This window comes from Leuciscus leuciscus (assembly GCF_965113295.1).
Source record: "Leuciscus leuciscus genome assembly, chromosome: 7".
Taxonomy (NCBI): Eukaryota; Metazoa; Chordata; class Actinopteri; order Cypriniformes; family Leuciscidae; genus Leuciscus; species Leuciscus leuciscus.
This window is the reverse complement of record NC_138731.1, coordinates 27575273-27587357: the sequence shown is the minus strand read 5'-3', so window position 1 is coordinate 27587357 and position 12085 is coordinate 27575273. Positions and strand designations below refer to the sequence as shown.

The window sequence follows — 12085 nt, the reverse complement described above, 5'->3', positions numbered from 1 at the left end:
AAAACAGGTACAATTAGTGACCCTCATAAATGTAAAAAAATAAATAAATAAATATCAAGTTCAATTCTAAACGCATCAACAGCATTTTTTTTTATTGAACGTTTTATTATCAAAGAAAAAGAAAAAAACACAAAATCACAGGGATTGTATTATCATATTGTAAATGTTAATTCTGTTACTTTTCTGTAAGGCAATCAGACAGACAGACAGACAGATAGAATCCAAATCAAATGAATCCATGTCAATTCCAAAATCAACTGAAAACTGTTCTTTACTGATCTATCACAGATTGTTTGTATGCTTTCTGACAACGCCGACACTGTCAGAACGAGGCATATGTTCATCTGACTGCACATAATTTGCTTAGTGACATTGTAATCTATGCAAATGATTTTTAAGCTGAACACAATAATGCCCTCTCATTTTGTAACGTAAATAAGTATGCATGAACAGACACTTAGAATATGATAATGTAAATATCAATCAAATCGTGGGGAAAACATGTCAAAGCTAATTGCTCATCTATTTCATTGCCAATAGCCACAAGCACTGTTTTTCTCATACAGTTTTATTCATTTTGAAGTTTACCATGTAGATGAACTTTGTGCTGGCTGTTTGTCAGATCTCGATTAATATGTTGCGATGTGTTGTTGAACAGGTTTAAAGTGTGAACTACAGGAGCAACTTCAAATGTGCATTGAGTGTAAAACGACACACGGCATCTCAAACCAACCAGGGTCAGCAGAGCAGAGTCAGCAACAACCAGGGTCAGCAGAGGTCATTATAACATTCATTTATATTTTCAGTCTTATTGTTTATGTGGCTAATACTTAGTTCAAATGCTTCTTTTAGTATTCTTTAAAAAAAAAAAATCCTCTGCCCTATTTGTTAAACTTTGTTCTTAAAGTTAAAGCCCATCTACTTAATTCAACACAAAGTTGGAGGGGGGAAAATGCACCCTTTTCATTTTTTATTTTTACATATTTGATGATTTCAAGCGAATGTCCTTGATTCTTTGGTTATTGTGGCATTGGACAATCAGAATTCTGATTCTTTTTTTTTTTTTAAGCTGAAGTGTGTGATTTTTGTGCATCTGTGCATCATTTGGCCTTTATATATTTGCACATTTTGTGAAATTGTTTTTGCATCAAAATATGTCAAAAGCCAGCATTTTTTTAAGTGAACTCAAAGATATTTTTTGTCAAGGAATTAAGAACATAATTAAGTCATTATTCAAAAATAGCTCCGCCCATCTGCCTTTGGTTGGACAAACACATAGTCCTGCCCCAGAACTCACGCCATTGGTTAAGTCAGTGTTGCTGTACCAGGTCAATGCACATTAGAATTTGTTAGGAGAAAATATTTTAACATCAAACAACGAAACAATTATACACATCACACTTAAAACATTGCCTACAAATAATGGCCAAAGTGAGGTCAAAGGTACACACCTGACATTTCTTGCTTTTCCTGCTTCTAATTGGCCATGTCCGACGTTTACATTTTTAAAACCAGGAGAAGTGTGGCATTTACCCTTATTTAAACACTCAGCGCCATTCAGGATGCAACAGCTGTCGAAGATTTACATGCCGCATACCAACCAGTGCCACAAACTTGCATCATTAGAGTGTAAATGTTCATACAGCAAGGTACCTGCAACATGTCACTCACTATATTTGTTATTTGAGCAGACGTGAGTTGAAAGCATGAAAGCCAGAAAGAAGCATGCTGGAGTGATGTGTGGCTGTATTTTTAGCTCAATGCTGTTCATTTACTATTTCAGTTACAGCCATGATTTGTAGAAGAAAAATTTTCACTGCGGCGGAAACGCTGTATCATGAAAACCAAACGGGAGAGAATGCGTTTAAATATTTAAAAATGCAATCGACTCAGGAACCTTGTGTGTTTAATGTAAATCGTGCCGTCATTTGTATTTAACAAATCAAGCAGTTCCCGTTTTCACATATAACCTAAGGATTCATCGGAAAATGAGAAGCCTATAAATTACACGAAACAAATCAAGTTCCCTAATTCAGCACTAGAGTTCCCTAAAGGCTTGTTCCATACTGTCGTTTCACATTCTCTGTCAAGTTTTTCCCTTTCAAACACACACACACACACACACACACACACACACACACACACACACACACACACACACACACACACACACACACACACACACACACACACACACACACACTGCAGCACAAAAATGTACACTGTGATTTTCTCATTGAAAAATGTCTGTGAGCATGTGAGCACCTATGAAAAGTTTCAGAATTGTATTTCCCCACATCATTTATTTTCTTTGGGCTGCCGAGTCTTTCTCCCATGCTTCATGCTCTGGCTGTGGTGAGCTGAGAGAGAACAGGACACGCCTAAAAAACCCTAAAGTGTCTCTGGTGGCCGGTGTCAGTTGTGCACAGAGATTGTGGTCCTTGGCCCCGACCCAAGGATTAGGTGTTCCAGGGAAGAGAGATTTCTTGGCCCTCGCCAATCCCCAAGAGTGCTTTGGGAATTGTGTGTTTGTGTATATGTGCCTTTTCCCTCCTCCCTTCCCACCTCCTCTGCACTTGAGTTTTACGCCATCTTCCTCCTCCTCAAATGCCCACGATAGCATGCGGATGGCATAATCAGGGTCTGCCCTGGCTGGGTGGGTTTAAAAAAGACTGACAAAATGTAGCTTAGATTGTGAGGGGGGACAAATCTAGTAATATAGTCAAACAGAGCGGGAGAGCGAGAAGGGGGGAAAAAGTGAGAGAGAGCAGTCAAAGAAGTGAGCGGTGGGGGATCTTGGGCAAAGGAGGTAAGACAGGATATGAAAACAATGGACTCATTGTAGACAGATGATAGAGGGATGAAAAGGAGATCGGTGGAACACAGCACCATCTACAGGCTGATATGGCACACCATCAGATGATCGCAGGAGGACGTCCAGAAGTGGGTGGGATGGCGTTTCCTTACATGACTGGATATCATTTGTGACTGGAAAGAATAAATGATGAATTCATTGTAGTGATACGGGTGAAATCGCTTTGATAAGAGATGGATTATGTTGGTTTTATAGTTGCAAGATGAGAACGAGTGAGTCAGTTTGAAACCCTCCTGACGTGTTTCCACATAAAAGGCTTCGACAAACAAGAGAGAGGTGACCTATAGTGACAAAATGCATTCTTCTCCATTTCCTGCATTTTTATGGGCTGCACATGAGGAGCTTGAATTTCAAATGGAACAGTTGTGTGAATGCCAGCTCCGACGCTTCCGCTCTGCTCCTAAGTCCCTCTTTCTGTTCTCCAGGTGACTGTTTTCTAGCCCCTCCACCTTTCCTGTGCCAAAAATGCCAACTGTAACAACAAAGAGTGGCAGATGCCAAGGGAATCCCAGACGAATTACCTCCATGAAGCGGGCCTACTAAAGAGAAGCAAATATTTACCCTGCGTGTTTGAACCCATGGCGCTGTGCCACGACTGCCCCTCGGAGCACATACCGGGCCGATAGGCTTACTCGTCCTCCAACTTTACTCTCTGGGACTCCTGGGTGCACCCTACATGACGGCCAGCTAAAAGTCTTCTCAATTTCGGCCATCACATCATGGAGATGAACATGTCAGAAAGGGGTATGTTTAATGAGATTTTAAAAGGAATATTCCAGGTTCAATACTAGTTAAGTTAAAAAAGAAACTTTTTCTTTAAAAAAGAAAAAGAAGGAAAAACTGGATTTCTTATAAAATGCCTTAAAATGATGCCTTAAATTATTATTCAATCAACTTCACAGCTCAAATAAAATATACATTTTGAGAGAAGATTTAATCTAAGTGCTTTAAATAAGTAAGCTTAACATTTCTAATTTTAAACCCCCAAAATCTGCCATATTCACTTCTATTGTAAATGCCTCAACATAGCTGCAATTTTTGCTTCTTAAAAAAATTAATAAAAGCAAATATGAGTCAGAATGAAAGTTTGTAGTAATCAACCTTATGCCACAAATGCTGTCGATTTTGTTTAACTTGAATTGAGTACAGAATATACCTTTAATTTTCCTGTTTCTTATTTTTTGTATTATAGTTTTATCAAACAATTTAAAATTTCTCAAACAATTTCTCAAACTCAGTTTAAAAGGCCTTATTATTACTCGTGCTGACTTATTCCATTCAGGTCCGACACATCCCAGAGCTCAGCCGCCCTGAGACCAATGTCTCCTTACGGGGCACAGACTTCAAAGTCCATTTTGGATGGACTGATCTGAAGAACGCGAACTCGTCTCTGATAACCAACAAGAGCAGTCAGGATCAGTGGAGAAGCCACCAAATGAGATCTCCTGGGCATCAAACACACACAATACATAAAATATGTGCATATATTAATGTGCTGTTCTATTCTTCTGTCGAGGTGAAGTTAGTTGAAATATGCTGACAGTCTTGGCTGTGCATGATTTACTTTTCTGTCATCATTGAACAATTATACATAGAAAACACATAGTGGTTGTAGTTTTCCTTGACTGGTTGACTCGTTGATATCGAAAGAGTTTGCAGGTCATACCAGGGTGCAACAGATGCAAGACAGCACATCTGACCCACCTGTGCACTCCATGGCCCCATAACCCAGCATCATCCTCCATCAGATTAGCATGTCCACTCCAAGAAATGAGCTCTCAAATCGGCCTTTAATCCCTCAGGAGAAAAACAACAACAACATGGCACCATATAGGACAGATGTGCAAAACCTTAACCTGGAACAAGAAAATTGCCACTTTGATGCTGTGTCAGCCATCATTTTAACAAAAGAAAATCTGATTTAATCTGATAAAAGGTTCCAGATTAGGTGTGGCGCAAATTGAGAAACCCTGATAAACTTTGAATGCCTGTCAGGATTATGGTATTGTACTTCAATCTGACTCCCACCGTGCTGGATTGTAATCCCTGTATCCTGTAGGAGCAGTCATCAACTACATGGTTGGGAAGTGGGGTTTAGAGGCAAAATAGAGATGCGTACAATGTATTGAGCTTTGATGAAAAACAGTATCAGAGGCTTCAGTGGATATGGAATCAATCACTAGAGCAAGTGAATTTATGGCTCTACTAAGCTTGTTCTACTACTCAACTCAACTTTTATTTACAAAGCACTTTCAAAACCATTAAAATGGACCAAACTGCTGACCATAAATAATAAATAACTCAAAAATCATACAAAGACATAACACCTAGCTAGAAAAATATCAGCTAGAACAAGCTAGACAGGTTGATTTTTTTAGAACAGTGATTCAAAGCTAAATGGTAAACAAAAAGTAACTTTTTACAGAAATATTCCACATCAAGCTCCATGACGAAAATGCATGACTCTAGGAGTTGGCATGCGGCGGCGATTCTAGCCTGCTCAACCCACACCATCTCTAAAGACCCTTAAACCAAAGCAAACGTTTCAACAACATTTCCATCCATTCCTACTCTAACAGTGTGATGAGAACAGGTTAAAGCTGTAAGCCATCAAAGTCTGCCGAGCAGCGTGCCCTGTTTGAAACTCATCTGGATCCCCCATAAACACTCAGCTGCTAATTGGTTGCACATGTGGTGCTGAGTGCATTTTAGCATGCGTTAGTGTGTGTGTGTGTGTGTGTGTGTGTGTGTGTGTGTGTGTGTGCCGTAGCGTGTTAGAATGTGCATGCGTGTGTTGGCATACACCATGGCTTATCAGTCTGATCAAAGACAGCCTTTCCTTAAACTGTCTGCAATATGAAAGGCACACAAAGGCCTCATGGTAAATATCTGATCCGGAGAGTAATTGGTACCTGTCTCGGAGATCTGGCCCTTTGATCGACACTCCTTTCCTCTTCCGTAGTTTAAATGTGGAAATATATTTATTGGTGGCTCCCCCACATCCGATCGTCGTGCGCCATCTGGGCAGGGTGCTAAAAGATGCTCGCTGCCAAAATGTGCTCTCTGAGCTCATGAAACTGTCCTCCTCGCTTCTTGTCACACTGCATATCAAGAATACCTGGGAGGAAGGACATGCAATTTAATTATTAGTAAAAATTGTAAAAGGTGATATTTAACAGGGCACTGAGAAGCCTATAATTTCAGAAATAAAAGACTCAAATGACTTGCTTTATTGATAAGACTGAATTTATTGTGCAAGCAAGCAAATACAAATAAAATAAACATAAAATCAAATGCATTACACTATTTCATGCAACAAAGAATGTATTTTTTCGGGTACAATACATCCCTTCAGTAGATCCACTATTACAGACATGAAAATCATCTAAATACATCCTGTTTGAATGATTAATATGATGCAAGCCACTTAAACTTAAATGAACCTTCTGAGGTCATGTGACTAACATAGTGTCTTGCTGGGACAGGGTTGAGAGAGTCACGACTTTTCACCCCAGTGCATGGCTGTGTTGTCTGTCATTTTGAACACGACTGAATGACGGCTATTTACATGCCCTAAGGGACAGTATTGTGTGACAGGGGCCAGATCACATGCGCAGGGTCCGCTGAATTGAACGCCTGTTCTAAAGGGGGATTTTTGCCAATGTAGAATCCTTTCAAAAACAACATCCATAAACTCATACTTGCCTCTAAATAAAGTCATAAACTGTTATGTCAGTAGGTTTAGTATAGTCTCTGGGATTTTTAATTTTTTTTTTAGGAATTGTCTCTCAGCATTTTATAGAAATAATATGCATTATAAAATTATATATTCACATTAAATATACTGTAAGGTGCATAAAAGAGTTTGTTTAGCTGTGCAATTACTATAGGTAAAAAAAATATAGTTTTATAGTTGCTGGGGCCAATTGATACTCTAAACTAAACCATCTCTTTTATGCATGTAACATATCATCACATTAAATAACTGTTGGTGCGCAGGGGAGTGTATTGACAATACACAGGCCAATACAACCTCAAATGTCACCTATAAGACCATAAGCCACTTTAGGGATTTCAGTGATGCGATAACTCACATATCATAATCAAACAGAGTCTGAATGCGATTACAAAAGAGCCAAAGGCCTCAAGATATCCTTCTGTCCTCTCAATAACAAAAGGATTGCTTTTTCTCCCACTAGCTGGCCACGTTCTGTTTCACGACAGAAACAGCGCCTCAAAAACATCTTTAATAGCCTTATCAGTCTGGTTGGAAAACACAGGCCCCCGATTCTCGCTCCGTACATCAGAAATGTTGCCCTTCAAATGCTTAGAGAGTCTGGAGTTATTTAGCTCTGGTCCCCAATTCCAGGCCCGTGCCAAACCCAGAGTAGCATTGGAGGATTGTGTTTAAGAGCTGGCACAGGATAGCTCAGATACTTGTGTGCAAAGACACTGCCAGAGGGAGGGTGCCAAGAGGGCCCATCTCATCTCCAAGCTGTAAGCAACTGGAAAGTTTCAACAATTGTGGCATTACATTTTGTCTTGGACTGGGGATATTTAAATGTTCACCATATTTTATGTCCTGCATTGGAATCACCTGAACAAAGTTTAGAAAACACATTCATCATTCATGCAAGTGCCATTGTTTAAAGTAAAAAAAAAAAGAATGGTATTTATTATAAATGATTTATCCGTGCACATCATTTCTTTTAAATTTGTGTGCCCCCATAATCTTTAATTAAAATAACAGTATATTTTTCTCTATAAATCGCAACTTCCGTTTCCATTTAGACTCTAATTTGTAGATTTGCTGTCTCTTTAATATATTTTAGCAAAAAAGAAAAGAATCGACTTCAGAGACGTACAAAAGTAGCGCAAAATTAACACGCAATCAAAGACGACACAATCGACCTCAAAGCTCCATCGTTGATTTCTACTGGAATATATCATTGCTTGATCTACGCAAGTTCTATTACCTCCAATGTATATCAGATGAGGAGGGGGGAAAAAAACAGTATTCGCGTTCCATCCAGCTTTTTGCCAACAGGAGTCTACGAATCGGAGGCAAGTGGTGACGAAGCGGGGCTGTGAACCTCTCATTTGCAAGAGCACAGAAGTGTGTGGCTTAGGAAAATGGCTGTAATAGCAAACATGTGTGCCATATGTAACATGTTAGTGAAGTTGGGGGGTCTTTACAGAGTGGAAATCTTGATAGCTGCTGATAAGAGCTCTTTCTTAATTTAGTTGACTATACAGGAGGAAACTACTATATACAAGCACCAGACAGATGAAACGGGGTGGGGGGGTTGTGTGATGTCGCTTTTTATACAACCGTTCAATTAACAAGAGGTTAATATTTCAGAAACTTACATTTTAAGACAGTTGCCAGATTTTCTTTGGGTTTTTTTTTTTTTGCTCCACTAACAAAAATATATAGATGAATAGTTACAAACTGGTCAGGGTTTGTAACTCTGTATTTCATAAATAAAATGAATAAAATGATGGTATAATGACTCCTGGAGAGTCTGTTTATTGAGAAGTGGTGGAGATTTCATGCCCTGACTTAGTATTGAAGTTTGACACTTTTTATAGATTTCCTGGGAAACATGGCCTTAATGCTAAATGGTGACAAAATAAATTTTTAGTGAGTATGACACTGTCCTCCTAAAATAATACTCACTTTATTATGTTTCCAAATACTTAAAATGCATGTATAATTGAGGAAAATGATGAAATTATAAAATGATTTCATTTGATGAGAATTAAAAATTTTTTATGATGTCACTGAAGCAATGGTTGGAGGCTATATCTAAATGCAGGAATGTTTCGCAGAGTAGCATAGAAAATTATACAGTAGCTTTCCATATCTTTCTCTGATTCAGAAAATGTAATTTTCTTTATTCTCTTTATTATGTTGATTCAAAATTTTCATCTTTACATTTTTATAACTTAATATATATAATAATGTTATAAAATAAAATAAAATAATATAATATAAAATAATTTTCACAAATGAGCACAACTTTGACGAATTTTAAAGCACAAATACAATCGCCAGAAACAAAAAGCTAAACGTAGGCTATAAACGAACTAGGCTACATCACGGTCTCTCGACTTCAACGTCACCACCACTAAGATTCCTTTATTAAAAAACATTTTCCCTGAAAGTGTGAGTTAGAATAGTTTGCAAGAGCGTGATTATAAACGCAACAAGGCTGTGAAAGTAGATACGTTTATTTGTTCAGCTTGATGATGTTTAATCTCCCTGACAACGTCTTAAGTCTCATTTAGAAACTTGTTAGCAACTGCCTTTTTCAAGATACGTTGAAGCATTAAAAATTCAAGAGTGGGGTATTACTGGTGTGATTTTTGTCAAAAAACTTGAAATTATCTTGACCTTGTGTTAACCACAGACAGGCTTTTAACCAAAATCCCATTCAAAAAACCCTTTGACTTTGAGATGATGGTACCGGAAGTGCTAAAATGCTATCCCGTTATGTTACAGTGATTAAATCACAGATTTATATGACTATTTTTTAATCGATTCCCAGCCATAACGCATAGGTCAACAGTCATTTTGGAGGAAGTTCAGAGCCCTGTAAATAAGTAAATAAGAACCTCAAAGTGACATTCATCCTTTGAGTTTTATTGTAACTACAGACTTGTTGTTTATTGTCAGTTTCTCAGCAGTCGCAGCTCTAAACTAACATGGTTCATTGTGTGTTCATCAACAACTTGAAGCCTCCATTCTTCAAAAAAATAAAAAAAGGAGGATGCCACAAGGACACCAGCACGTTGGTTCAAACGGATTTGTGCTATTGCTAAGAGACCACTGGTCGAAGCCAAAACCTCTTCCTTCCTTCCGACCAGCCTTAGCAGAGAACAGCTTAAGCTGCAATGAATTAGGAAAATGAGAACCGGAAAATTGCACTTTTAATTTTCTGACCTTGTTCCATTTCCTGCGCTAATGTCCAAGCGCTCTGGGAGCCACATCCCTCCTTTGTTTTTATGACTTTTATAGACAACACTCCACCATGTAAACCCTATTTTCAATACAGAGCCTTACAATAAACATTTTGTTTCAGTTTGGATCAATGTGTCTGGGTTTCCTCTGATCACGGGGTTTCCAGCAGAGAAAGGAGAAGAAGTGGCTCAAATAAAAACTCAAGGGACATCATGGAGATTTTGGCAGATTTTTGAGCACCATAACAATATGATTTTAATGTGGAAGAATATCTCCATGGGCCATTATAGCCTGTAGTGAAACCCCGTTGAGTTGTACAAAAAGTGAAAGGAAGTATGCCAGAGTTCTCAGAAATCACAAAAACAGATATTTGATAAAAAAAAAAAGAGTGGTTTATTAGTGTTGACGGTAGAAATCTGTCACTTTTTACATCTACTTTATTGAATCCTATTTCACTATTTTTTTCAAGTCTACTTTGTTCAGAGGATATTGGAGTGACTGGCAGGTGCGTTTCGTATCAATGTATGAGACATATATCGCTCAAAGTCAGCTTTAATCGTCCAAGTCTCAATGTCTCCCCAGTGCTGTTATATAGTGAGAATATACAGTGCTTGAATCACCATTAGTCAACAGCTGGCTTACTGCATTTAAACCAACAGAACGGAGGTCCCATGAGAAAATGAAACCGTTTCAACAACACCAGTCACATGCAGTACTAAGTGATGACATTCAATGGCTGTGGGGTATGTGGAGGCCTTATTAATCACAATGCTTTTTATCATAACTTTATTTTTGTATTCAAACATTTTTTTTGTGTGTGTGCTCTTCTTGTTTGTTTGCACTACAGAATCCTCGGTGGAAAAACAAATCAGTTCCCCGCGCAGAAAAATAACTTATTTGATTTCAATGAGAGTGTTGATGTTAAGCCGCACTGTAGCATACTATTTAGTGTAGTGTGTGAAAAAAGAAAAGGGGAATACTGCATAACTGTCTTGCGTTAGTGTTTGGATGTAAGCCACTCTGTTTTTGCTCCATGCAGAGATTCATCGCGCCCTCAAGGAGCCTTATTTAGAGTACAGATGCATCTCATCTTCTGGGTCTTAGATGCCATGCCACATGGGAGGACACAAATTTGTTTTAAGTAGGACTTTAAATACTCACATAAAGAAAACTATCTCAGTGCCTTGGCCTTACAACACAAACTTTGCAGATTTCACATGTCTCTTTCACCGAACTGCTCAAAAAAAAGAGTGCTGCCCCATTTAAGTCGCTCACCACGGCCTGAAAAAGGTTGCGCTCCACCCCAGACAATGGCGCATATGAGAGATTTGCCAGTTCTGTATTGTTTGTGTCAGCAGAGTAAAGTAATTTATCCAAGATAACCTAAGGAGACCTCATTTGGTAGTGCTGAATTGACCATTCAGTCTTATCACAGACCTTTCTGAGATGTCCGTAGTCTCTCTGTTTTATCCAAGTTTAAGTATTGCAACTCATTGTCCTTGTCTGATCTAATTAGATGGCACTTTATTTGTGAGTTAAATGACCATCTCTTCCTCTTTTCAAATATGAAATGACATTGTGACAAGATAGTGATTCAAATCTGCCTCTCATTGTGTCCCGCTCGTAGGGACGCTGCCGAATAAATTAAGCAGATAAATGAATATTCATAGTTGTGGTTAATCTTTCTCTGCCTTGAGAGGTAAAATGATTGCAATTGACATGCCGCAGATACCGATGCAAGTTTTTAAAGTTAAAAGAGATTCATTTACTGTTGTGAGAGGAACAAACTGTAAGATGACCCTAGCTTGTGCCCTATTTCTACGTGGAAACTCCATGCACATTAGGTATCCTAACAAAGAGGTTTCTAGAAAGTCCAAAGGATTTTTTTTATTTTTTTTTAAACTTGAACTCAAACATAAAGACAAATCTTATTTACATGGTGTTCTCTCAAAATATTCAAAGAAATGTTTAAGGAAAATTTGAGTTTTACACCCACCCAAATAAATCAAGCCTTTGTAACCCTTTTTGTCAGCCTTGTTCTTGTGCAAACCTAAATGTATATGCCTACTATATATAGTGTATAATGCTACAATTAATACATTTAATTTTAAAATCCCAGATCATTTTATTTGTATTTTATTTTAGTTCAGTGAAAAATCGTGTGTATTTAGACAATTGTTGGTTTTAAGTAGAGCAGGGGAAAAATCGATCAAAAAGCCTTAAACCGCAAACATTTTAACCTTTAG

At 38.1% G+C, this 12085-nt stretch overlaps 1 long non-coding RNA gene across 1 annotated transcript; it reads left to right on the top strand.

Moving 5' to 3' along the window:
- Positions 1–3149: 3149 nt before the first annotated feature.
- LOC309503667 lies at positions 3150–11863 on the top strand. Its single transcript, XR_014207799.1, has 2 exons — positions 3150–3619; positions 4158–11863. It is a non-coding gene; the product is annotated as an uncharacterized lncRNA (long non-coding RNA).
- Positions 11864–12085: the final 222 nt, after the last annotated feature.